General features: G+C 43.5%; 1 long non-coding RNA gene and 1 pseudogene across 1 annotated transcript; both read right to left on the reverse strand.

Annotated features, from left to right (window-relative positions):
• Positions 1 to 1,504: 1,504 nt before the first annotated feature.
• Positions 1,505 to 25,894, reverse strand: LOC143674678 (uncharacterized). Its single transcript, XR_013171156.1, has 3 exons — positions 25,777 to 25,894; positions 7,575 to 7,684; positions 1,505 to 1,865 (listed from the first exon to the last, which is right to left on the reverse strand). It is a non-coding gene; the product is annotated as an uncharacterized LOC143674678 (long non-coding RNA).
• On the reverse strand, positions 21,033 to 23,406 carry LOC143654979 (unconventional prefoldin RPB5 interactor pseudogene; annotated as a pseudogene).
• Positions 25,895 to 25,907: the final 13 nt, after the last annotated feature.

Here is a 25,907-nt window from a genome sequence, read left to right on the forward strand (position 1 = left end):
ACTGCACAGATATTTAATGAGCATCTATTATGTGCCAGGTGCCACTGTCCAAATCCTGCCTTCATAGAGCTTCCATTCTTGAGGAGAGGGACAGATAATAACAAATAATTGAGTCAAATATATAGTATATATAGTTCCAGTCTATTGACTTGCTCTGTGATCTCAGGAAAGGCAACCAGTTTGGTGTTTGTCAGATTTCTTTTAAATGTAAAATGAGGAAGTTGGACTAGTCATTAGACAAATGTTTTTTTCAGCTCTGACATTCTAAAGCGATATGATTTTCTTATGTGTATGCTCGTGTGAGACCTCATTCCTAATTACACCAAGAAACAATCTGTTTTCACCCCATGCTGTCACCCTCATCCCACCCCAGGGACTAGAGCTTCCTAGATCAAGCAGGATTGTGCCACCTCTTACCTCTCAGGCCTGTTGAATAAGCAACGGGAGGCCAAACCAAGGGAGTCCCTTCTTTCTTTCAGTCCTGCTCCCCATGCCGGCCCTGCTTCATGGAGCAGGACACCAGGCACTTGCTTTCACCAATAATGGCTTCATTAGATTGAAAGGAGATGAGAGTGACCTCAGTGAAATGGACTTCCTGACCCCAGCTGACCTCTGACCCTCACCCTGACAGCCTCTAAATCTTTTCCTTCTGACACATCCCCCACAAGGTAAAGACAGGAGGAGAAAATGATGAGTCCTGCAAAAGCCCACTGTCCAGCAACTGTAACTTGCCAAGTGTCCTCTTTACAGTGGAACTCATAATATCCGACAGTAATTTCTTTCATAGCTGCTGACCCTTGCAGGGATCCTCACTATGACTCTAGTCTGGTCTATAAGTCACAATCCATCCAGCTGTCATTCACCTGGTGTCCATTTGTATGTGTCCAATGGTTGTCACCTACCGTAGAGGGAAGAGTCAGAGTGTCTAACCTAATGCTAGCATTTCACAAATGCTATTTTAACCTACTTTCCCCTGATTCTGCAAATACTATTTATTGAGTGCTGATTATATGCTAGTCATGCACTAAATTCTTTGTCTCTTTCGGTCCTCAGCCATCCTAATATAATCCCCATGTTAAAGGAGAGGAAACTGAGATTTAGTGGTTAAGTGATTTGCCTAGTTCATTCAGCACACAAGAGGCAGATCCCAGGTCGAGCTCACTCCAATACTATTCTTTTCTTTTTAATAGTTAAAACAATTTTTTTATCAAAGTAATTAATGCATGTGTTTTAAAAAAAATCAATTAGTATTGAAGGAATTATAATGAAAAACAACAGTCCCTGACCACCCCCTTCCCATATCCCGTGAGGCCATCACTCAATGAGCCATTTCTTTTGGTGCTGTTTCCGTATTTCTAAATAATCGCATATATGTCTGTTCCTTGGTTTGTCAATTGTTCAGACATTATTTATTGATATCCTGTTGTGGTGGATGAGGACTTACCTCTCCGACTGGACCCCACCTCCCCTTTCCCCTTCCTCCCAGTACAGTTAAATCCCTATTTCCAACTAAATTGATAACCAGTGTTTACATTGTCATGATTATGGAAATGTTCACTGTATTGCAATGTTTAGTAGGAGGAAATTTCCTTTCTTTTACTGCTATTTGTTTTCTCTGGACTCTAAATTTCTATCTCTCTTTTCCACACTATTTGTTATTGAAATATCCGTGACTATTGTCGAAAGGCTCCATCATAATATTTTCCCAGAACCTCTTTCCTGAGACCTTCCATGCTTCTGGTTGCTCTCTTGGCTGTCATCCTGGGGTTTCCTTTCACTGTTCCCCTGGTTAGAGTCACTGTTTCCTGGATCTCATCTTCCTCTTTCTTGGTTAGTGCTTGAGGAGCACATTCTCAGGTGATTGCCTAAGAAAGGGTGCATGAAAGGGAAATTTTCGGGACTTTATAGGTCTAAAAATGCTGTTATTTTGCCCTTCTTAATAGTTTCAAAGCCATATTTTTACCTCTCTGCTATGCTGACCCCTAGCAGAATGAAGAACACTAAGTTTGCTTTGAAGACATTGAAGTTGGAGGTGTCTTTTCTGGATTCTGAGGTTATGAATCCAGGGTATTAGCAGTGAAATAAAAATTATGATAGCTATTTTTTTTAAAGGCTCAGATACTGTGCTAAGTTCTTTATATATATTTACTCATTTAATCCTCCCAGCAAACTTAGGAGATAAACATGGTTATTACTCCCACTTTACAGATGAAGGTGAGGCTTGGGGGTATTAAGTAACTTGTCAAGCTCACTGAGTAAGGGATAAGTTGAGATACAATTTCTAGCAGGCTGACTCCAGAGTCAGCATTCATATTAATAAACCACACTTCTTCCATTGGAAGAGGCCTCAGACTCAGACGTTATAGCTGCAGATCTTGTCTTCCCTCTCCTATCCCCACCCCCATATTATAAATGTGGAAACTGAAACCTAAAACCCCAGTGACAAGAGAGAAACTGTTTCCGGTTTCATGTCTGGACATCTGACTGGGTGAGTGGGTCATCAGGGTAGAAGTGGGTTGGGGAGTAAATATGGCAGTTAGAATTCCTTTGAAAGGCCTGGGCCACACTTCCAGAAGGATCCCCTCTGCTCTGACCTCTATACCTGTTTTCTGGGTACCATGTTTTACGGGGTTTGAAGCTCTGTCGTAAATTTGTCTGTTGAGCATACTCCTAGAAAGTGAGTAATCCAACAATTGGTATTTACTGAGATTAAATAGGCCTGTTTAAGTGCTAGCTGGTGTGTCACCCGGGTGTAGTAAGAGTTTAGGTGTGTTACCTGGGTGTATAGTAAAAGTTGAATTCTTTTAAATTGTTAATCAGTGTGTTAAGTATTTAATGCCTGTTTGTTATATTACTTCATATTTCTTGGTTGGTATGTTCAGCCTAGTTATTAATTGGTGTGTTACTTAAATATAAGAAGTGTTAAGGGTCTGTTTAAAAAAATAAAATAGAAACCAAGTTACAAGAACTAGAAATCCAAGTGTTCAGCTTTCTAGTATACTCCTTTCAGTCATGGAATGTGGATTCAAAGTCAGGATTGGTTTCTAAACTGTGGTTTCTCTGCCTGCTCAGTGAGAGAAAAATAGTGGAGAAGAAGATATATAGTTAGGCAAATATATCATATTATGGCATCATATTATGACTGGGATGTACAATAGAGGCCATATATAGTATATTGTGGGATCAGTTAAAGCTGACATGTTACGTATGCTATGGAAGGCTTCAAAGAGGAAGCAGTATTCTGTTGGACTTTGCATAGGGTTTTTTTTTCAAGCGTTGATCATGATTTATTTATTTTTATTTTTATTTTCCTGGAATAGGATTTTGAAAGCCAGGGAGAGAAGGGTGTTCCAAGGGAAAGAAACAGCAAATATGAATGCACAGAGGCCTGAAAGTTAATAGCTTGTTTGAAGAACAACCCCAAAGGGTGGTTCCCACATCCCTGGGAAGAAGCACAGTGAGACCTGTATTCCGTTCACCTGCACTCGATTCATTCAATCTTCAATTATTTGTTCAATCAACAAACCTTATAAATAATAGAGACAGAGAGGCATGGTAAGCAAGTTCTGGGTTCTAGTCCCAGTTCTGTCATTAACTGTGTGACCTTGAGCAATTCTCTTCTTTGGGCCTCATCTCCCCATATATCAAATAGAAGGGGGATTTATGGTCTCAAAGGTTAATAGTGAGCACTATTAGAATCCAGATTTTGTTTACAGGTCCAAGAATTATTTTTATCATTTCTTAAACCCAAGCGAATCCTAATTCCTAACCTCTATTGTCAACCCCTATCCCCACTTCATTTCTTAGAATCTTAGATCCTTTATCCTGGAAGAGATTTTAGAGCATATCTGATTCAACCCCTTAATTTTGTAGACAAGAGAAGGAAGATCCAAAGAGGTTAAGTGGCTGTCCAAGGCCAAGTGGGTTGAGCCATCCTTCCTGATAGCCAGAAAGTACTTTCTTCGCTGGCTTCACCAACAAGTTCATAGACACCCAAGGCTTTGAGAGAAGTGGGGATAAGGGTGAATTCCTCCACCTGAGTCCTTGCTTTTATGCACCCCAGCTACTCCAGGCACCCATGAGTGTGTTCTGAGACACCCTACCAGGCAGAAGTTTCAGGCAGGTCAGAATGAAGGAGGGTGTGTGTGTGTGTGTGTGTGTGTTGGGGGGGAAGCCAATGATGCAGAAATGAAAAACAGACTGTGCAGCACAGCCCCACTGTTGGGGTCCCTTGAGGTCCCCACCGTGGCAACACCACTCCTTCTGCCCCTGAGACTGACCTTTAGGACCAGAGATCAATAACCTGGACTTTGGCTTCAGTCCCTTCTAGTCCCCCAGTGACCACAGGCTGGCTGTTCAGAAGAGCTGGCAGGACCCAGAGTCATTAAGTAACTGTCACTCTCCCCAGCCCCATTTGGAGACATAGCTAGGGGAGGGGCCGGGGATGGGAGAATTATGGAGTATGGTCCTGTTCTCCCTCTACTCACCAAGAAGGAGCGACCTCCTAGCCTTCCTTGACCCCCACCCACTTCTCCTTTGTACCCTCAACCGAGGAGATTTCTTCCTGCCCTCTCTACCCCTTCTCATGTCCTTGGCACTGAGTCCTGTCTGCCCTCATGAACCCCCAACTCCTCTCTGAGCCTCCATCCTACTTGCTGAGCCCCATCCCACCCTCACTGAGCCCCTATATTTCTCACTGAACCCACATATTTCTTTAACCCCAATCTTTTTCTATGAACCCCTCATTGTGCCCACATTGTGTAATCTGGGCTGTGGTACTCTATTTCAGTCAAGGCAGTAGTTGGGAATTTCTCCTTCACCATTTTCTAAATATCCCATCTCAGGACTCTTCTCACATCCCCCACCACGACACCCCCCTTGCAAAACAAATCCACTTTTCTGGTAATGTTAACAAGACCCTGTCTCAGAAACACACTTCCCACGTGCCACTCCTCCAATCCCCAACACCCCTTAGTTCCCTTTCCTCCCACCTCCACAACCAACTTTCCATGCTCAGCACTCAGCATTCCTTCCCTCCTCACCTCCACCCCAAGGCCCCAGCCAGTCACTTCTTATTGACTGATTAGGAAGGAGGGGAAAAGAGGATCTAGGGAAGAATCTGGGCCTATTTTTTTTATTTTTAAAATTAATTTAAATATATATATAACAACAAACAAACACAAACATTCTTAACTTATGATCATTCTGTTCTACAAATATAATCAGTAATTCACAATATTATCACACAGTTGCATGTTCATCATCATGATCATTTCTTAGAACATTTACATCAATTCAGGAAAGGAAATAAAAAGAAAACAGAAAAAAATTCATACATACCATACCCCTACCCCTCCCTTTCAATGATCACTAGCATTTCAATCTAAATTTATTTTAACTTTTGTTCCCCCTATTATTTATTTATATTCCATATATTTTACTCGTCTGTTGATAAGGTAGATAAAAGGAGCATCAGGCACAAGTTTTTCACAATCACACAGTCACATTGCGAAAGCTATATCATTATACAATCATCTTCAAGAAACATGGCTACTGGAACACAGCTCTACATTTTCAGGCAGTTCCCTCCAGCCTCTCCATTACATCTTGACTAAAAAGGTGATATCTACTTAATGCATAAGAATAACCTCCAGGATAACCTCTCGACTCTGTTTGGAATCTCTCAGCCATTGACACTTTATTTTATCTCATTTTCCTCTCCCCCCTTTTGGTCGAGAAGGTTTTCTCAATCTCTTGATGCTGAATCTCAGCTCATTCTAGGATTTCTGTCCCACATTGTCAGGGAGGTCCACACCCCTGGGAGTCGTGTCCCACGTAGACAGGGGGAGGGTGGTGAGTTTGCTTGCTGTGTTGGCTGGAGAGAGAAGTGGGCCTATTCTTACTCAAAGCTAAAGGTCCGAGACAGAGGAGTACTAATTGTAGGGAAGTGTGGGTTATAATCTCAATGGAGTTTGGGGCGAGACGTTCTCCTGTGTGGACGAGGACGTGTGTTGGGGTCAAACTACTGCGGGCAAGAATAGGTGCTCTGGGTGGGCCACAGTGGCTCAGCAGGCAGGAATGCTTGCCTACAATGCTAGAGGACCTGGGTTCAATTCCCGGTGCCTCCCTATGTAAAAAAAAAAAAAAGGTTAGATGCTCTGAGGGTGGAGAGGAAAGGTGAAGTTAGTAGAGGTGAGAAGAAACCCTAACCTGAGGCGGATCTATAGGAGTCTGGCCATTAGGTGAGAGTTCCCAAGACCACCTTAAAGGTAAGAAGTTTACTGCCCCATCATTCTTTCCAGCTCAGAGAGGATGTGCTGGGTGTTGGTACTCCTAATGTCCAGCAGGGGGTGTACTCTCCTCAATTTCCCTTTTTTTTCAACCACCACAACTGAGTTCCTTTGTTCATTCATTCATCTGAAAATATTGATTGCGTGCCACTGTGTGCTAAACACTGCGATGTGGACTGGGAAAATACAAGCGTGAACAAGACAGACACACGGACAAGCCAGGCCCCAGACCTCATGGGGCTAGTAGGGTAGGAAAATAGTGAATTAATAATTACAGTAGTTAAAAAGACCTCTATGGTGTGTGACCTTGGGGCCCAGCTAAGTCTCCGGAATCAGGCAAGGTCTTCCTGAGAAAAATGACTTTTAAGCTGAGACTTAATAGATGCCTAAATCTTGGCCAAGCGAAGATGTGGAAAAAAGGTGAAGATGGGTATGTGTACGTGGGTTGTGTTTCAGGCAGAGGGAACTACGCGCAAAGACTCTGAGGCAGGAAGGCTTATGGCCACTTTAAAGGGTTGGAAAGAAGTCAATGTAAGGCTAGGTTCATCTCTGGTCAGAGGTTTAACACTTTCTATTGCAGAACCTGCCCCCTCCTCTCCCACAGCTGAAGCCTTCAACTTTCCAAAATGCAATTTTCTTGAGAATTGTGTGGGGTTTTTTGTTTTGTTTTGTTTTGTTTAAAGAAAAGAGGAAGAGAAAGAACCAGGAGATCTTTGGGGGAATTTTCTAGAGTAACTAAGCTGGAATGGGAGAATTCTTGTCCATTCCCTTCTTGAGTTCAAGACATACCTTCCAGTAATGAGTAGACCAGAAGTAGATCCACTGAAGCTGTGGGGCCCCTTCCAAGGTCCTGGGAGGGACTGAAATAATGTGCTCACGGGTTTTGTCGCTTTCTTTAATGTTTATTAAAAATTTCCCATTTGGACCATTTTCAAGTATAAAGTTCAGTGTTATTAATTGCATTCACAATGTTGTGCCACCCTCATCACCAAGCATCACAAAACGTAACCATCACCCCAAGCAGAAACGTTGCTTCCTGGCTTTGTAACCTTAGGTAATGTCCAAGGCGGGGTAATAATGCCTACCTTCCAGAGTCATCATGAGGAAGTCAACTCTAAGAGGGCAAGGATCTCAACTGCTGTCTCCCCAGCCCCTTGCACGGGTCCTGGTGTGCAGTAGGAGCTCCATAATAGCCACCGAAGGAAGATGGCCAGTGTACAGTGCTGGTATCGTGTCTCGCACACGGCCACTCTGCCGTCAGTGCTGGTCACTGTTACTATTTACCGGACTTGATGCTTGTGGACTGTGGGTGCTCAGGCTTAGAGCTAATTGTCAAGAGTGCAGTGATGATGGGTCAGCCAGAGGCCTCTGTTCCTTTCAGAGGAATGAAGGTTCTGATAAAAGGAAAAGAGCAAAAACAGGACTAAGTGCTAAAAAGGAGAAAGAAGACAGGACCTTTACTGTCACAAGACAGTAAAATCCAGAGGAAGCTGCAAACAGAAATCAACCAGCAGCTCTGGAAGGAGCATGTCAGGCCCCAGGGTGGAGGGCTGAGAGTTAAGTAGCAGAGAGCATTGATAATGGCAGACTTTGGGGGGAATTAGAAGGAGCATTGGGCTAGACTTGGGAATTAGAGGATTGAGTTTGCATTTCAGAGTCCCCCAAGAAACTTCCAACCTAATGAAAGACCCATATCCCATCCTGTGGTGCCTCAGGGAAGCCCTAGTTAGATGGGAGATACACAGACCCTGCTCTTGGGGAATCTAATACACACTGACCTTCTCAACACTACCCCTATGCCCTTCTTATTGTCCTCTCTGACTCCTCTCCACACCCGGTTGGCATCACTGGGCCCTGAGCTTGCCTCCCATCTGTACAGGAGGTTCTATGACTACACCTCAGCCCCCTCCAGGCTACGTTTCTTAAAAGCCCCCTCTTTCACTTAGCCTCTGAGGGTTTCCTGGAAATGGGTAGTGCTCCAAAGGGGCCACCAATCTCCTCAGAGGTGATTTTGGAAGGTGACACCTTCCTTTAGTTTACCGTAGCTCCCTCCCAAAGCCTCCCTACCTCACTAGCTATCATACCACAGCACCCAGGAATTGAGATCTCTGCACAGGAGAAGCCAGCGTAGAGGGTGGTGGTAGAGGCCCCCTGCTTGGCAAGCCTACGCGGGCATAAGGCAAGGGTGAGCCTCTAATGTCACAAAAGCAGACACATTGACTAAGAGCCCTCTGCCCAAGAACCTGTCTCTAAGACGCAATGAGTGGCAGTTCCCAGAGATAGATAGGAACCCCTCTTTCTTGCACCTGTTCTAAGGTGTGGAAATTAAGACCCAAGGAGGGAAGTAATTTGAAGAAGCTCCCACAGCAAGTTAGTGGGAGAATCAGACTAGATTCTCTAGCTCTCCTGGGGGACAACTTTGTGTCCCCTTTCCATCACCCCAACCATCCCTTAGCCAAAAATCCATGGAATCCAGAATTTTCCAAAATGTTTCCTGAGACTTCGTGAATTATTCTGGAAAAGCAATCAATGCTGGTGGTATATATATATATTTTTTTATTAATTAAAAAAAGAATTAACAAAACAATTAGAAATCATTCCAATCTACATGTACAATCAGTAATTCTTAATAACATCATATAGTTGCATATTCATCATTTCTTAGTACATTTGCATCAATTTAGAAAAAGAAATAAAAAGACAACAGAATAAGAATTAAAACAATAATAGAAAGAAAAAAAAAACAAAAACAAAAAACCTATACCTCACATGCAGCTTCATTCAGTGTTTTAATATAATTGCATTACAATTGGGTAGTATTGTGCTGTCCATTTCTGAGTTTTTATATCCAGTCCCGTTGTACAGTCTGTATCCCTTCATCTCCAATTATCCCTTCTCTTTTTTTTTTTTTTTAATTAACGGAAAAAAAGAAATTAACCCAACATTTAGAGATCATACCATTCTACACATGCAATCATTAATTCTTAACATCATCACATAGATGCATGATCATCATTTCTTAGTACATTTGCATTGGTTTAGAAGAACTAGCAACATAACCGAAAAAGATATAGAATGTTAATATAGAGAAAAAAATAAAAGTAATAATAGTAAAATCAAAACAAAACAAAACAAAACAAAACAAAAACCTATAGCTCAGATGCAGCTTCATTCAGTGTTTTAACATGATTACTTTACAATTAGGTATTATTGTGCTGTCCATTTTTGAGTTTTTGTATCTAGTCCTGTTGCACAGTCTGTATCCCTTCAGCTTCAATTACCCATTGTCTTACCCTGTTTCTAACTCCTGCTGAACTCTGTTACCAATGACATATTTCAAGTTTATTCTCGAATGTCCGTTCACATCAGTGGGACCATACAGTATTTGTCCTTTAGTTTTTGGCTGGATTCACTCAGCATAATATTCTCTAGGTCCATCCATGTTATTACATGGTTCATAAGTTTATCTTGTCTTAAAGCTGAATCCATTCTGCCATTCTATGTCTTTTGATTGGGAAATTCAGTCCATTAACTTTTAGTATTATTACTGTTTGGATAATATTTTCCTCTACCATTTTGGCTTTTGTATTATATATATCATATCTGATTTTCCTTCTTTCTACACTTTACTCCATACCTCTCTCTTCTGTCTTTTCGTATCTGACTCTAGTGTTCCCTTTAGTATTTCTTGCAGAGCTGGTCTCTTGGTCACAAATTCTCTCAGTGACTTTTTGTCTATAAATGTTTTAATTTCTCCTTCATTTTTGAAGGACAATTTTGCTGGATATAGGAGTCTTGGTTGGCAGTTTTTCTCTTTTAGTGATTTAAATATATCATCCCACTGTCTTCTAGCTTCCATGGTTTCTGCTGAGAAATCTACACATAGTCTTATTGGGTTTCCCTTGTATGTGACAGATTGTTTTTCTCTTGCTGCTTTCAAGATCCTCTCTTTCTCTTTGACCTCTGACATTCTAACTAGTAAATGTCTTGGAGAACGCCTATTTGGGTCTATTCTCTTTGGGGTGCGCTGCACTTCTTGGATCTGTATATTTAGGTCTTTCATAAGAGTTGGGAAATTTTCAGTGATAATTTCTTCCATTAGTTTTTCTCCTCCTTTTCCCTTCTCTTCTCCTTCTGGGACACCCACAACACGTATATTTGTGCGCTTCATATTGTCATTCAGTTCCCTGATTCCCTGCTCAAGTTTTTCCATTCTTTTCCCTATAGTTTCTGTTTCTTTTTGGTATTCAGTTGTTCCATCCTCCAGTTCACTAATTGTAGCTTCTGTCTCTTTAGATCTACCATTGTAGGTATCCACTGTTTTTTCCATTTTTTCTTCTTTGTCCTTCACTCCCACAAGTTCTGTGATTTGTTTTTTCAGATTTTCTATTTCTTCTTTTTGTTCAGCCCATATCTTCTTCATGTCCTCCCTCAATTTATTGATTTGGTTTTTGAAGAGTTTTTCCATTTCTGTTCGTATATTCAGCATTAGTTGTCTCAGCTCCTGTATCTCATTTGAACTATTGGTTTGTTCCTTTGATTGGGCCATATCTTCAATTTTCCGAGCGTCATCCATTATTTTCTGCTGGTGTCTGGGCATTTGATCAGATCTCCCTGGGTGTGGGACCCAGCTGGTTGAAAGGTTTTTCTGTGGAATCTCTGGGCTCTGTTTTTCTGGTGGTATATATTTTAATTTATTGGAAACATTATATAATAACCTAAGCACATTTCTATAGTTGGTCTTGCTATCATGTAATTATTACCTTCAATAAATGTTGTGCCATACTCAAGTATTGTGAGTCCCCCAACAGTCATGGCTGATACCCATCGCCATACTCTCTTTGAGCCCACACTCCCCATGAGCTGTTCTCAGGCAGTGACTCAGTGCAGTAGGAACATGAAGGCAGGACCATCTGGGAGAGGAGGGAGTTCTCCAACAGATGACTTTGGCTTGAGAACTCCCCATCGGCTCTACTGAAATTTTCTTAGAGCTGCACCGCAGTCTAAGACTTTTCTTACCCAACCTTCATTCCTTCCTTCTCTCCTATACGGAGGTCTGAACTGTACCATGGCTCAGCAGCTCTCCCAGCTTCCTCAGCGCCCACCCATTTTCTCTCACAGGAGTTTCTCCCAGCAAAATCTCTTCCACCTCTAATACCCTCTTGGCATCTGCTTCTGAGAGGACCCAAACCAACACACCAAGAATTCCCCCAAATTTTCATGAATGACTCTCTGGTACATAAATGCATTGTTCCATTTCAACAAATATTTGTTCATTTTCACATTAATGCATTTGCCACCCACATATTGAATTTCGGATGTTTGATAATTTAACTAGTTTATGTCTTGCAACTTGTTTTATAATTTCAGCATATGACTATATGCTTCGGTGCTTATTGCATATTCAAAAGTGGAATCACCTTCTGCCGCAGTTAGTTCGTGAGACACCCCTGTGGTTTTGTAAGAGGCTGGGCTCCTTTAATTAAGCTGGGTTTCTCCTTTAACCTGGAGGACTGACCTCCTGGTTGTGTTCCCCTAATATGCTCTCATTTTATAAGTACTACATGAGCAAATAAGTTTGGAAAGAGCTGGCTTGAAATTATCTTGAGCCGGGTAAATTCTCAGGTCCTTATGCTGCCATGGACTTCAGACAGCTCCTTCCAGCTGGGCACAGAGCAGAGTCTAGTATTGCTGAAATCCATGGGAATTTTCCAGAATCCATGCCTGCCCATCCTGTCCAGAGAGGAGAAATCTCAGTTTTGTAAACTACCTTGTGTGTCTCCTTTGATGTCCTAGGAATGACCAAACCTATAAGTGATAATATCATTGAATGCCCAGGGGGGAGGTTTTGACCAAGCAGAGGAGAATATTTTCAAGTTAGTTCAAAACACTTTTACTAAGAATGGTGCCTTGAATTTCAATTGTTCACTTTCCAAAGTGTTTTCACAAGTTGCTCATTTGGTTCTTCAAATGACCCCATGATTCTTAGCGCACAGATCCTGGAGTTAGGCTTGGCTTTGAGTTCTGGTTTGTTATGTGACCTTGGGCAGATCAGTTAAAATCGATCAGCCTTATTTCCTTACCTGCAAATTGAAGATTCTAACTCCCCTGCAAGGATGAATGAGGTCTTGTGCATGATAACTTCCTTACCCCCATTCTGGAGGTGGCATGAACAGGGGCTGCATCAAGCAGCACCACCCCATAGATTATGCCACCAGGTCTGGTAAGCCATGGAGGCCTTTGAAGCCATCCAGTTACATGGTGAGATTGCCTTCCCTGACACTGGCCAGACAGAAGAAACCCTCCCTGCTCTGTGCTTCCTCAACACTTTCTCTGTTCTCTCTTAATCAGTTGGTCATTTTCTTTTATGAAGAGTTTTCCAACTGTCTTGGTTTGCTAGGGCTGCCATAACAAATTGCCACAAACTTTGTCGCTTAAAAAAGAGAATGTGGGGCGGGCCGCGGTGGCTCAGCGGGCAAGAGTGCTTGCCTGCTATGCCGGAGGACCCCGGTTCGATTCCCGGCCCCAGCCCATGTAAAAAACAAACAAACAAACAAAATATAATAAAACAAGAAAATGTTTAAAGATGTTTCCCTTTCTTCCTCCCTTCCTTCCTTCCATCCTTCCTTCCTTCTCTGTCTTTCCTTCCCTTCCTCCCTTTCTCTAAAAAAAAAAAAAAAGAGAATGTATTCTAACACAGCTCTGGAGCCAGAAATCCAAGATGAAGTGCCAGATGAAGGGTTTGTTCCTCTGGTGGCTGTGAGGGAGAATCCATTCCATGCCTCTCTTCTGGCTTCTGGTGGCTGCTTGCAATTCTTGGCGTTTCTTGACTTGTAAATGCACCACTCCAGTCTCTGCCTCTGTGTTCACATGGCCTTGCCATCTGTGTTTCTTCTTTCTCCCCCTTCTCTTTGAAGGACACTCATCATTGGATTTAGGGCCTACCCTAATCCAGGAAGACTTCATTTTGAGATCCTTAATTACATCTAAAAAGGCCTTTTTTCCCCAAATTCACAGGTTCTGGGGGTTAGGATACGGATAGACATTTTGGAGAGCCCACTATAACCCCTTATAACTACAAAGCCAGGAGAAAGCATGGAATCTAACGAGGTTCAGCTGTTATGGGGCTGGCTTGGATCCCAGCAGCCCAGGTGCATGAAGACTGAGGAAACCCAGGGAGGATGTGATGGCCAAGATGCAGGACAAGAGCCACTGGGTCCACTTGCCAGAACTGAAGGAGTTGCTTTAACCATGGCGGTGGTGGCAGGGTTGACACATGGGAGAGCAAGGCGTGCCATTTCAGTCCCTTCATACCAGGTCTGATGTGGTGAAACCCAGGGTTTGAGCAGGACACTCCTCCCATTACTGCAGAGCAGAATGTGGCTTTGGCATGGTGGGCATGTCTTACTGGCTTAGCTTTGGGGGGGCTTAAGGAGGCAGGGTCTTTGGTTTCCCAGGGAGGCAACTGGCACATCTGGGAGCTTACAAGGTCACCCTCAGGCCCTCCCAGATACAATCCTCCTAACAGCTCCCTTGCCTCCAGCCTCACCCTACACCAGGGGCTGGGTTAAGCATTTTGTGTGCACAGCTTCTTATGACTACTATCACAACTCTAAGGGCTGGAACTATTACTATTCCCACTTTTCCCATAAGGAAATTGAAGTTAAGGGACATTTCATAACTTGCCCAAGGTACACTCTAGAATGGCTGCAATGGGTTTTGAACATAAACTGGTTGACTTCGGGGCCTTGGGCCATTAACCAAAATGCTCAACTGCCTAGGAGAAATAACCGAGGGAGATTTTAAGCCTGACTTGGAGTGAAATTGAAGTCATTTCTATCAACATGCCATCACTTACCCTCAGGCCTGGGGAAGCCTGGGCATTTGAGTTACATTTGCACCCCAGCCACGCTAGGTACTTATCAGGCACCTGTACTGTCTGTTGCATGCAGGGCCAAGGCAGCGGAAGAGATTCTGAGTCAAAACCTCAGGCCTTCCTGGCACTTACTGCCTGCCCAGAACCATGAGGTCCTCCCAGGCCCCAGGGTGACCTCAGCATTTCAGCGTCTCAGTATCAGACCTGTGGCCTCTGGTCTTTCAAGATGGTAAAAGTTCAACAGACTTGGCTTAAGATCTGGTTGCACCACTTACTGGCTGTGTCCAACAAGTGATTCAGCTTGTCTACACCTCAGTTTCTCATCTATAAAACAAAAGGAAAAATATCCACCTCCTGGAGTTGCAATGAAAAATAAATGAAGTCATGGATATATAGCACTTAACTCACTAAAATAAACCTATCATAACAAGAGAAAAATTCCAATTCTCCTCCTCTACTTCCTCCTCATTATTATTATTATTTTGCATAGCTTCTGTAGCCGGCTGGAAAGATTGTGGGTCTCCCAGCTGGATTTGAAGGTTGAGATACCTAGCTCGGCTGAGCACCTGCAGCTTGCATTGCCTGTTCTGGAAGGTGGAGCTGCCTTCTGAGAGCTTCTGGTGCTGCAGCAGGGAGGTGGATGAAAGCTGGGGTTCAGAGGAAGGGGCTTGAATTTTCCTCTCAGCAAAGGCCCTCAATTTGCCATGGAATCATGGGCAAGTTGCTTTACCTCTTTAAGGATCAGTTTCCACACTGACGAACAGGGAGACTTGCATCTATCTGCCCTGCCCATCTCCCTGGACTACTGTGAGGTTAAAAGGCTGCAGTAGGCATGAAAGCCTTTGGAATTGGTCAAGCTCTATAAGGGATTATTGTGTCCCTTGAAAGAAAAGCAAGGTAGTTAGGATCCCAGAGGAGACAAGTTGTCTCCTGCCTGTAAGTTTCTGCCTGGAGTTCTTCCTTTTCTTTGTCTGCTTCGTTCATTCACAAAATACTGAGTACCAACTACGTGTCAGATAGTCTTTTATTCCTAAGGATACAGCAGTGAACAAAACAGACAAAAAACCTTGCCTTCATTCTGCTTCCATTCAATGGAGGCAGAGACAAGACACTAAATGAAATAAACGTTGATGGGTCAGACATCACCTCCTCCAGGAAGTCTTCTCTGACACTCTTTGCCCCTCCTCTATGCCCCAGGAGCCCAGTGATCACACCGGACTGTTATGCTCAGCTGACTTGTCTGTTTTATCAGCAGCTTCTGCATCCTTCGGTGGCAGGGGCCATTTCTCCTTCTCCTCTTTATGTCCTTAGCACCCAGCACAGGGCCTGGCAACGGGTTGGGACTTTAGACACATTTGTTCAACAAATGAATAAATGAAGTGCGTGAAGTGAGCGCTTTACCACGGGCTTCCGACTGTGGACTCATTTGTTGAACCTGTTTTGTCAGGTGGCAGCCACAGAGGCGAGATTGTGGAGCAGTATAGGTGTGGATAAGGAAAACCATAAAGTTCTATTTCTGCCCTGTAGGATGCTGGGATCTGAAAAAGGAAATGTCAGGAGAGGAAACAGGAGGAAGGGTGGTCATCAATTGAGCGGGAGTTAGGCCCTGAGTAAATCTGCTCCACGGGTTACCTCTCTTTATCTCTCCAGCAAGATAAGAGTTAGTAGACCTGTTTTACAGGTCAAGAAAGGGGTTCATAGAGGCTCTGTAACTTGCCCAGGTTGAAGCTGAGGTAGGTTTGAGACGAGGCAAGGCCTTATGCTCTCCCCACTGTAAATCACGACAAGGCAAGATATGTCTGAAATAAGGGCCGGGGACCCTCAGAGCTTGAAGAGTTTGCTCTAATTGGGATCTTTGCTTAGATGCTTTTAAGAGCAGGAAGTTTCCCACTTAAAGTGAGTGGTTACTGGTATGGAAATTGAGGAGCCTCTCTGAGGATGGGAAAGTCCTGGTGCCCTGGCAATGGTGTCCTTGGACAGCTCTGAGGTTAGCTCGGGGACAGGAGAGGGGAGGATACATGACCCTGTTTTGGCTCTCTGTTGAACCAAGCACCCCTCCAAGAAGGCCCTGCTGCAGTCCCCAAGGCACCAAGCACACCGTTTGTCTTTGGTCAGTGTCAGCTGAATGAACAGATCTTTTCTCCTGGCCCCTTGGGTGACCACTAGTATTGGCAGATCTTGAACTCATGCTAGCAAATGGCCTGTCACTTTCTGATCCCTTTTTGCGGTACCCAAGTTGCCCCAGTCTTCTGGACGGGTGTCCTTGTCCACTGAGTAGACCAAGCAAGGAGGTGCTTATACAGATATTTTCTCATTGAAATACTGATGCCAATTCCTTTCCCCAAACGGTGTGGGGAGTTGATCCTGTGCTAAATGCAGCAGGTCCGTGTACGGTACACTGATTGAAGGAGTCACGGTCTGAGTCAGAACCATGTGGCTTCAATCTCTGCCCTTTGTGGCATGCTGATCTCAAGCAAGTCCTGTAACCTCTCTAAGCCTCAGTTTTCTCATTTTAAAAGGATGCACGGCACCGACATTATCTGAGTGCTAAACTGGTCACCTTTCTCCTGCCCTGCGTCCCCATGGCTGACAGAGCACAGTTTTACCTAGACTGATAGACTGCCCAGCTCTGAGTTTTAAAGATTCAGAGACAGGAAGGATCTGGCAGGCTTCTGGGGGGCGGGGGGGTGGGGGTGGCATGCAGTCTGAGGCACTCTGCTGCCTCACACTCTGTCGGGTACAGAGGTCTGCACCATGGTGACTCCTGATAAAACAGCTTCGGTTCATGAACTTATCGCCCAGTCACATGTTAAGTACTTAAAATGCTTCATACTGACTCCTCAGGGAAGTGTCCTCAACTCCCATTTCAGAGCTGAGGAAACAGGGTCAGGGTGATTAAATGTCTTCACATAAGGTGAAATCCGGCTTCATCAGGACTCAGCTACTGGTAACACAAACTGCTATTGCAAGCAGAGTGGGCATTAAGTGCTTCCAAAATAAGGGAAAGGGACAGGTTGCTGATTCTAGATGTGGCCTCTAGGATGACTCCAGAACAACATCACAGAACTGAACAGCCAGTGGGGCTACTCCCTTTGCTACACTCAGAAAGATGAAGAATTAGGAAGTCCACACTGTTGGCTCCAGATCTGTGCTAGAGCAACGCCAGCCAAAAAAAAAAAAAAACCCAGACCCTGACGCTGGGCCTTCTGCTGACACTGGGAGAAAATGGCTTGGATCCAGAGAGCCTTAGACTGCTTCACCTCCTCCTTCCAAATCTCACCCAAATGCATCGAATTAACACAACACTTTTTTGCATCCAGAGTCTCAGCTTCAAGGGGGTCTGAGAAATGTAATTTTTCACTTTCCATTCTGTGCAGTGCAGGCAGGCACCCTAGGAGCGGGGGAGGGACGTGAGTGCAGAACCCCTGTTTCAACCGCCATTTCTGCCACCACGGAGCCTGTGCTCTTCCAACAAATCACTGCCCAGCGCCTTTTCTTGCTCACATACCCTTAGGTGGAGGGTGGGGATAATGCCGACAGATGGGTTCCGATGGCCCTTCACTGGGACCTCCTTTCTTGGAGCTCACATCACTGCAGAAGGTACTTGGGGGAAACCCCAGGAAGGCATTCCAGTTGTCAGGGGAATGGGACTATTCTTATCTCTCTTCGTGAAAGAGTTTTATCAAGACATAACACACACACTATACAATTCACCCACTTAAAGTGTACGATTCACTGGTTTTTAGTATATTCAACAGATGTGTGTAACCACTGCCACAGTCAGTTTTAGAATAGTTTCATCACTTTAAAAAGAAATCCTATAACCATTAGCAGTCACTCTCCATTTTTCCTCAAAACCCCCTGCCTTAGGTAATCATCAATCTACTTTCTATTTCTATAGATTTGCCTGTTCTGGGCATTTCACATAAATGGAATCATGTTGCTGTTGTTTCTGGCTTCTTTCATTTAGCATAATGTTTGCAAGGTTCATGCACGTTGCAGCACATATCAAAGTATTCCATTTCTGTTTTTGTTTTTTAAAGCTGTGTCATCAATTTATTTGAAAATCATTCCTCTATACATTTTTATTGGGATATAACTCATGTACCATAAAATTCACCCTTTTAAAGTGTACAATTCCATTTTTTTAGTATCTTCAGAAGATTGTGCAACCATCACCACTAACTACAGAACATTTTCAACATCCCGGAAAGAAACCCCATGTTCATTGGCAGCCACTTCCCAGTCTCCTCTTCCCTCAGCTCCTGGGACCACGAGTCTACTTTGTGTTGCTATGTTTTTCCTTATTTTGGACATTTCAAATGAATGGAATCATACAACATGTGGCCTTTGTGACTGGCTTCTTTCACTTAGTCTAATGTTTTCAATATTTCAGTTCATGTGTAGTTTTGAATCAGTACTTCCTTTGTTTTTATGGCTGAATAACATTCCGTTGTATGAATATATCATATTTTATTTATCAGTTCATCAGTTGATGAACATTTGCGTTGTTTCTACTTTATGACTATCATGAATGATGCTGCTAGGAACATTTGTGTACAAGTTTTGCATGAAGATATATTTTCAATTTTCTTTGGTTATATAACTAAGAATGGAAATTTGGGGCCTCATGATAACTTTACATTTAAGTCTGAAGAACTGCCAAGTGTTTTCCACAATAGCTGCATCATTTTACATTTCCACCAGCAAGTACAAGGGTTCCATATTCTCATCAAGAAAGAAAATATTTTCTTTCTTTTTTTTTTTTTTTCAGGTTATAGCCATGCCAGTGGTATAAGGCAGTATCTCCTGTGGTTGTGGTCTGCATTTCCTTAATGACTCATAAATGTTGAACATCTTTTCATGCGCTTATTAACCATTTGTATATCTTTGTTTTTGAGAAGTGTCTATTCAGATCATTTGCCCATTTTTAAATCGGGTTATTTGTCTTTTTTAATATTGAGATGTAAGAATTCTTTATAGATTGTGGGAACTAGTTCCTTATCAGACATATGATTTGCAAAAATTTTCTCCCATCTGCGGGTTGTCTTTTCACTTTCTTGATGGATGATAACCCTTTTTTTTTTTTTTGGATGATAACCTTTGAAGCACAAAAGTTTTTCATTTTGATGCAGTTCAATTTATCCATTTTTAAAAATTCTGTTGCTTTGCTTTTGATGTTGCTTCTAAGCAGGCGTTGCCCCACCCCAAGGTTCAGAAAGTTTCCGCCTATACTGTCTTCTAAGAATTTTACAGTCTTAACTCTTACTTTAGATCTCTGATCCGTTTTGAGTTAATTTTGTGCAAAAGTGAGGGAGGGGAACAACTTCATTCTTTTGACTATGGATATCCAGTTTTCTCAGTACTGTTTGTTGATCTTGTATCCTGCAAACTTGCTGGACTCATTTATTAGTTCTAATAGGTTTTCGTGGCTTCCTTAGGATTTTCTTTATACAAAATTATGTCATCTGTGAATAGAAATAGTTATACTTCTTCCTTTCCAATCTGTTTATTTTTCCCAACTAATTGCTTTGGCTAGAACCTCTGGTACAATATTGAATGAAAGTGGTGAGAGCTAATGTTTTTTACTTATTCCTGATCTTAGGGGGAAAACAGGCAATCTTTTACCATTAAGTATGTTTGCTGTATGTGTTTTTGTAGATGCCCTTTATGAGGTTGAGGAAATTCTCTATTCCTAGTCTGCTGAGTGTTTTTATTACGAAAGGGAAAGGGTGTTGAGTTTTGTCAAGTGCTTTTTGGCATCTCTTGAAATAATCACTTTTTTTGTCCTGTATTTTGTTGACGATGAATTATATTAATTGATTCCTGGATGTTAAACCAACCTTGTATTTCTGGGATAAATCTGACTTGGTCATAATATAATCCTTTTTAAATGTTGAGGTTCAGTTTGCTTATGTTTTGTGAAGGATTTTTGCATCTACATTTATAAGAGGTATTGTTATCTAGTTTTCTTTTCTTGCAATTTCTTTGCCTGGTTTTGATTATCAGGGTAATATTGGCGCCATAGAATGAGTTGATGTGTTCCTTTCTCTTCTATTTTTGGCAAGAGTTTGTGAAGATTTGATATTAATTCTTCTTTAACTGTTTGGCAGAATTCACCAGTGAAGTCACCGGGGTCATAGCTTTCTTTTTTCCCATACAATTTTTTACTTGAAAAAAAAGTTTTACAAAATACCATTCTTCTACAATCAAAGAAACTTTTTCATAGGGCACATGTAAAACTTTCTGCCTTTGAGATATAGCATGACATTCAAAAGGGAGAAGTTTTTAAATAGTCACCTAACTGCAAAATCTACAAGACAAGTTGGATTTTTTTTTTTGTTTTGTTACAGTGCCTTTAAAATCCTAAAGCAAGGCGGGCCACGATGGCTCAGGAGGCAGAGTTCTCTCCTGCCATGCTGGAGACCTGGGTTCATTTCCCGGTGCCTGTCCACGTTAAAAAAAAAAAGCTAAAGCAAGTAATGAAATATAATTGTTGATCCATTTGAAATTTTAAAAGTTTCTTTAAAATGATCCATATGGTATACACGTTATCACAGCTGGTACAAAACTGCCTATATTGAAACACAAAAGCAATATACTTTAAAAAATAATTCAAAATGCTGCCACTGCATCAAAAGGCAAACTCAGACAATACTGTTGATAGTATTCAGGGAATTTAACAAAATGAGCTGAATATTAGGTATTCAAACATTTAATTTTAACACCACTCTAAGGGGAAGAGACTGCTGTCAAATTAACTCAGGATTCCTTATTTCAAACTACATGTAACATATTTTGCTATATACGCTAAATAAATGCAAAACTAGGTTTCAGGATGTAAACTCCCATTTTCCAAGCAGAGCCTAGTTTTTCTGTTGCAATCTGGCTGCTCTGAACTTCGAAACCCTCTTGGTAGTTTCTTATGACACATCCAACAAAAATTCTTTTCATTCTGGAGTAGTAGGTAGCACAGGATAAGCAAGGAGGGTAATAAAAATTCTTTTTCTATTACAGTCCCAGAAAAAGCCTCAGGTGTTCCTGAGAAGAGCAAAAGTTTGCTTTGATGATTTTCTCGCCGTGGCTATTTTTCCCAAATGCTCTCACTGCTATGCCTAAAAGTGGCTTCTTCGCAGCCAATACTCCTCAGAACTCCCCTTCCATCAGTAGATTCAGCAGCACTGCTCTCACAGGTGCCACTGCAGGCGCTGTTCTCTCAGCGTCCTCCCTGTTCTCTTCAGGATTGACTTACAAGGGCCATAGTCTCCATTCACAACCTCAACGAAGACTGTCAATGCCAGCGGGAGCCCTGACAGCAGACGGCTCCCTGGCAGAGCGCCCACGGCCAGGGCCGTTCTCGCGCTGACGTCCGGCTTCTTCTTTCTTTCCGCCAGATTTTAAAGCGGGATCTTTTCCAGTCTTTGTTCGGACCCTCTTAGCTTCAACAGTATGAAAACACTATTTTCTTGGTGCAGAATTCCCTCTAACCTGTAAAGCACCTTGGTCATTTTCATCATCACCATCCTCTTCATCATCATTACCATTGTCTTCCTCCTTACCAGGACAGGGATTTGAACCATTCACCCAACAATTCAACTGACTGTGCACCTGGCCACTGGGCAGTTCCGAATGTATAAAATCCTCGTGACAACTGCTGGAAGTGAGCGAGTCCGTTACTAGCTGAGTCCCATTCGCGTCCCATTTGCCTGTGGGTCTTGATCTTTTCCCTCTTCAGAAGACATTGTATCCTCTCCATTTGCAATCCCAGAGTCGGGCTGACTAGTAAATTTCATCCAGCGTTTTTGCTTGTCACTTTAGCTCTTCAAGTCGAGCCCATAATTCCTCATCAGCAAACAAATCATTGGGAGTTACATCACTGGAAGAAAAACCGGCTTCAAAGATATCTGAAGTCTTGGGTTTGGAGTGAGGTTTATGGACAATTGGGTGTCTCACTTTACATTGAAAGTCACTTTTAATCCCTTATGGCCACAATATCACCTGCAGTTTCACTCATTTGCTGCAAATCCCCTGTGAGTTCGACTCTGGATTTCGAAATAGTCATCACTTTTAAAAAATCATCTGCTATTTTTCCTACATGCTCCTCAGGAAGGGGGCTAGCAGGGGGTGGCGGAGGCGTGGGCCTGGGTCGGAGGTCGAGCGGGGCCTCGGGGCCGGGAGGCAAGGCCGGCCCGCAAGGCCGGCCCGCGGGCTCAGGGGGGCGGACGCGCCCTAGACACGCGCTAACGGAGGCTGCTTGGCCGGCGGCTGCCCAGCGCCGGCGTGCTCGGCCTCCTCCACCGCACTTCCGGCTGCCCGCAGCAGCACCTCACATCTCAGCTGGTTGCTGCAGGCCCACGGGACCCGGAGTCGCCTTTCCAGGCCAGGGCGAGCAGGGCATCCTGGGCTGTGTCTCCCCTGCAAGCCCCGGGGTCATATCTTTTGTTTTAGTTTTTTGGGTGCATGGTCCGGGAATTGAACCTGGGTCTCCCGGCATGGAAGGCAAGCTTTCTGAATCACTCGTGCACCCCGGTGATAAGCTTTTTTGAGACTGCTAAAAACATGAAAAGCTCTGGGGCTAAGGGACCAAATCTGGTTTTGTGAGGCAGCTAAATCTAGCACACAGACTTGCTCTGATTGCTGTCACCTGCATGGCCACTATATGCATCCGAGTTGAGGGCAACCTTGCTGAGGTTTTGTTTGCTCATCTATAAATTAGCACATTGATAACTCTTACCTTGAAAGATTTGGGGGAAGATTAAATGAGATGATGATTGTAAAGAGGTTTGGAATGGAGAGGGTGCCCAGTAAATCCACCTCCTGCCTTTTCCTGGCTGCATAGTATTCTAATGCAGAACTTCCAATTTTCCTTGTTCCACACAAGGCTGAAAATGACATCTATGTATATGTAGGAAGTATACATAGATGGGGGTTTAGAGTATATTACCAAAAATAGAATATACTACCTCAATCACTAATTTGGGTCTTTGTCCATTTTGTGTTTTCTGGGAGCGCAGGGTGGGGGTGGGGTCCTTTGAGCCCTGAAGAGAATCAAGATTTTGCTGTCTCACATCTGAAGCTCATTTCACCTCTTCATAGACCACCCCCTACCCATGAAAGAATTCTTTCCTGAGCTCTCCTTCCCCTCAAGGACTTTGCAGCCCCAACTTAGGTCAGGTCTTTGAGTATCAGTTTTACTTGCCTGTAAAATGGCAGTAATGGGATACATCTGGCAGGGGTCATCGTGCTAAGGTGGAAAAAAGTAGGATGTGACCTCTCCTTGTCCCCTGTCTTCTTGGAATGGTCAAGATGGGGGCAATGAGTGGGATGATCTGAGATGTCAGTTGAAGACATAGTTGCAGTTTTGTCTACAAAAGGATTGGAAGGTCGGTGGGTGCAGGGGGAGGATTTGAGAGTCTCGAGGCCCCTTCTGCAAATGTGAAGCTGGAGAGTCTTATCTTAGGATCTCTTACCCATCCTAGGGTGTGAAGCCAGGGCCAACTCATTGCACATGACAGACTGACAGCTGGGTTGTCCGAAGAGATAAACAAGTGGGTGTCAGGCAGAGGGAGGAAGGTGTTAACCACAGAGCGGAGTGAGGTGAGCACCCATTGAACTGGGTTGAGCACCCACCCTCAGCCCTGTCCTCTGAGTCACATCCTACACAGCTCCTTCACCTCCTGAGTCCATGACAGTCACAGACCCCCTCCTAGCCTGGAGTCTTTATCTCACACCATTCAAAAGCATCCACACTACAGAGTTCCTGGACCCATGCTCTGGGTGAGCCAGCAACTCAGCTGGCTGGCCTCAAGGCTGGCCGTGGCAGTGGTTATGGGTTGAAGAAATCTTAGAGGTTTTTAGGGAGGAAGTGGGCGCCTGGCTGTGGTTTTATTGCTTTTCTTTCTTATTGCATGGGCCAGCCTGGTATTCTCAGCTCTGCTTTGCTCCCCAAAGCCCTACCCTGATGCTTGCACACCACTTTCTATTGCACACCACTTCTTCTAGCTGGACTGTAAACTCCAAGTTTCTTGGTCATGGTTCACTGCCATATCTGCAGCGATTAGTCCAATGCTTGATTCATAGCTGGCAATCAGTAAATATGTGAATGGATGAATCACAAGATTCTTGGAGTGCTTGCAGGGTGTCAGCTGATAATTCCGCAGTCCATTTCCTCAATCATTAATTTGGGTCTCTGTCCATCTTGTTTATTCTAGGGGCGGGGGGTCCTTTGAGCTCTGAAGAGAATCAAGGTTTTGCTGCCTCACATCTGAAACTCATCTCACCTCTTCATAGACCTCCCCTCTCCTATGAAAGAATTCTTTCCTGAACTCTCCTTCCGCTCTAGGACTTGGCAGCCCCAACTTAGGTCAGGTCTTCTCTTACTTGCCTGTAAAATGGGAATAATGGAATACACCTGGCAGGGTTCTTGTTCTACATGAAAAAGTCAGGTTAAAGCGCTTTGCATGATTCCCGGCACACGATGAGGACTCAGATGCTGAAAGCAATTATTACTGTGGAATGCAGAATGGGGTGGGAGTAAGGCTGCATGAATGAGAGCAGGGTCCCCACTCAGAGGTTATTGAATAAAGCAATAAAATTGAATGCAGTTTAATCTCTCCAAGTGTGCTGCTCAAATTCTGGTCTTCCAAGGTAGGCCAGGAATACCTGTCAACATTTTAACCCTTTTAGGAAGTCAGCTTGCAGATACTTGCCTAACTAGCAAAGGTTGATGTACACTATTAATCCTAGCTATATTTGATGAGTACTTGCTTTGTACCAGGCTCTGTTCTAAGGGCTTTGCATTGTGAATCATCTTGAGGAGTCCTCCAAACATATAAGGCAAGTACTATTATTGACAGAAGAGGAAAGAGGCACAGAGAGATGAAGTGACTTGCCATAAGTTCACAAAGCAGGGGTTCAAATCTAGCAGAGCTAATATTCTCAACCACCGTGCATACTATCTCTGTATGTAGGGCCTTACAGCCTTGTGTGAACCAGGGGAAAACATGCCCACCAGTAGAGAATGCTACATATTATGTACATCCCCACAGTGGAAAACTATACCGTCAGAACAAAGCGGGAAGTAAATATGTATCTTCTGGCATGAAATGCTGATCACAGCAGATTGATAGAAAAAAAGCTGTAACTGCATTTTTTATAATGCCCCCCCTTTTTTTGTATAAAAACAAAAATTTTAGGGCCACAGTGGCTCAGCAGGCAGAGCTCCCCCCTGCCATGCTGAAGACCTGGGTTCGATTCCCGGAGCCTGCCCATGCAAAAAAAAAATTTTTAAGTCTGTTTATCTTTGTAAGTTTGTAGGTTCATAGGAAAATGTCTGGAAGAACAAACAACAAAAGTTCACACTGATCCCTTAGGAACTGTGAAGGAGGGGAGGCTTCCATTTTTTTTTTTCTCTGTTGTTTGACATGTTTACTACTAGTATGTATTATTTTTCAACTTAAAAAAGAAAGTAGAAACTAAGTATACAGTGAGCCCTAGAAGGCTGAGGACCCCTGGACACCCCTCCAGCTCTGGTCCCCTACTTCAAATGCCCCACCTCTTCCTTGGCCTCCCTAATCTCTCATCTATGGCGGCAGCTCGCCCCTGCATCACCTCCGTGAGGACTTCCCAGACCCATGCTGGTCACCGAGGACCTTCCTTGGCTTGGGTCTCTTTCTGGTTCAGGCATCTGCTCAGGGTCCCCCATTAGGGAGCCATGGTCCTACCCCTGTGCCACCTCCCCA

The sequence above is a fragment of the Tamandua tetradactyla genome, chromosome 2, assembly GCF_023851605.1.
Source record: "Tamandua tetradactyla isolate mTamTet1 chromosome 2, mTamTet1.pri, whole genome shotgun sequence".
In the NCBI taxonomy this organism is placed as follows: Eukaryota; Metazoa; Chordata; class Mammalia; order Pilosa; family Myrmecophagidae; genus Tamandua; species Tamandua tetradactyla.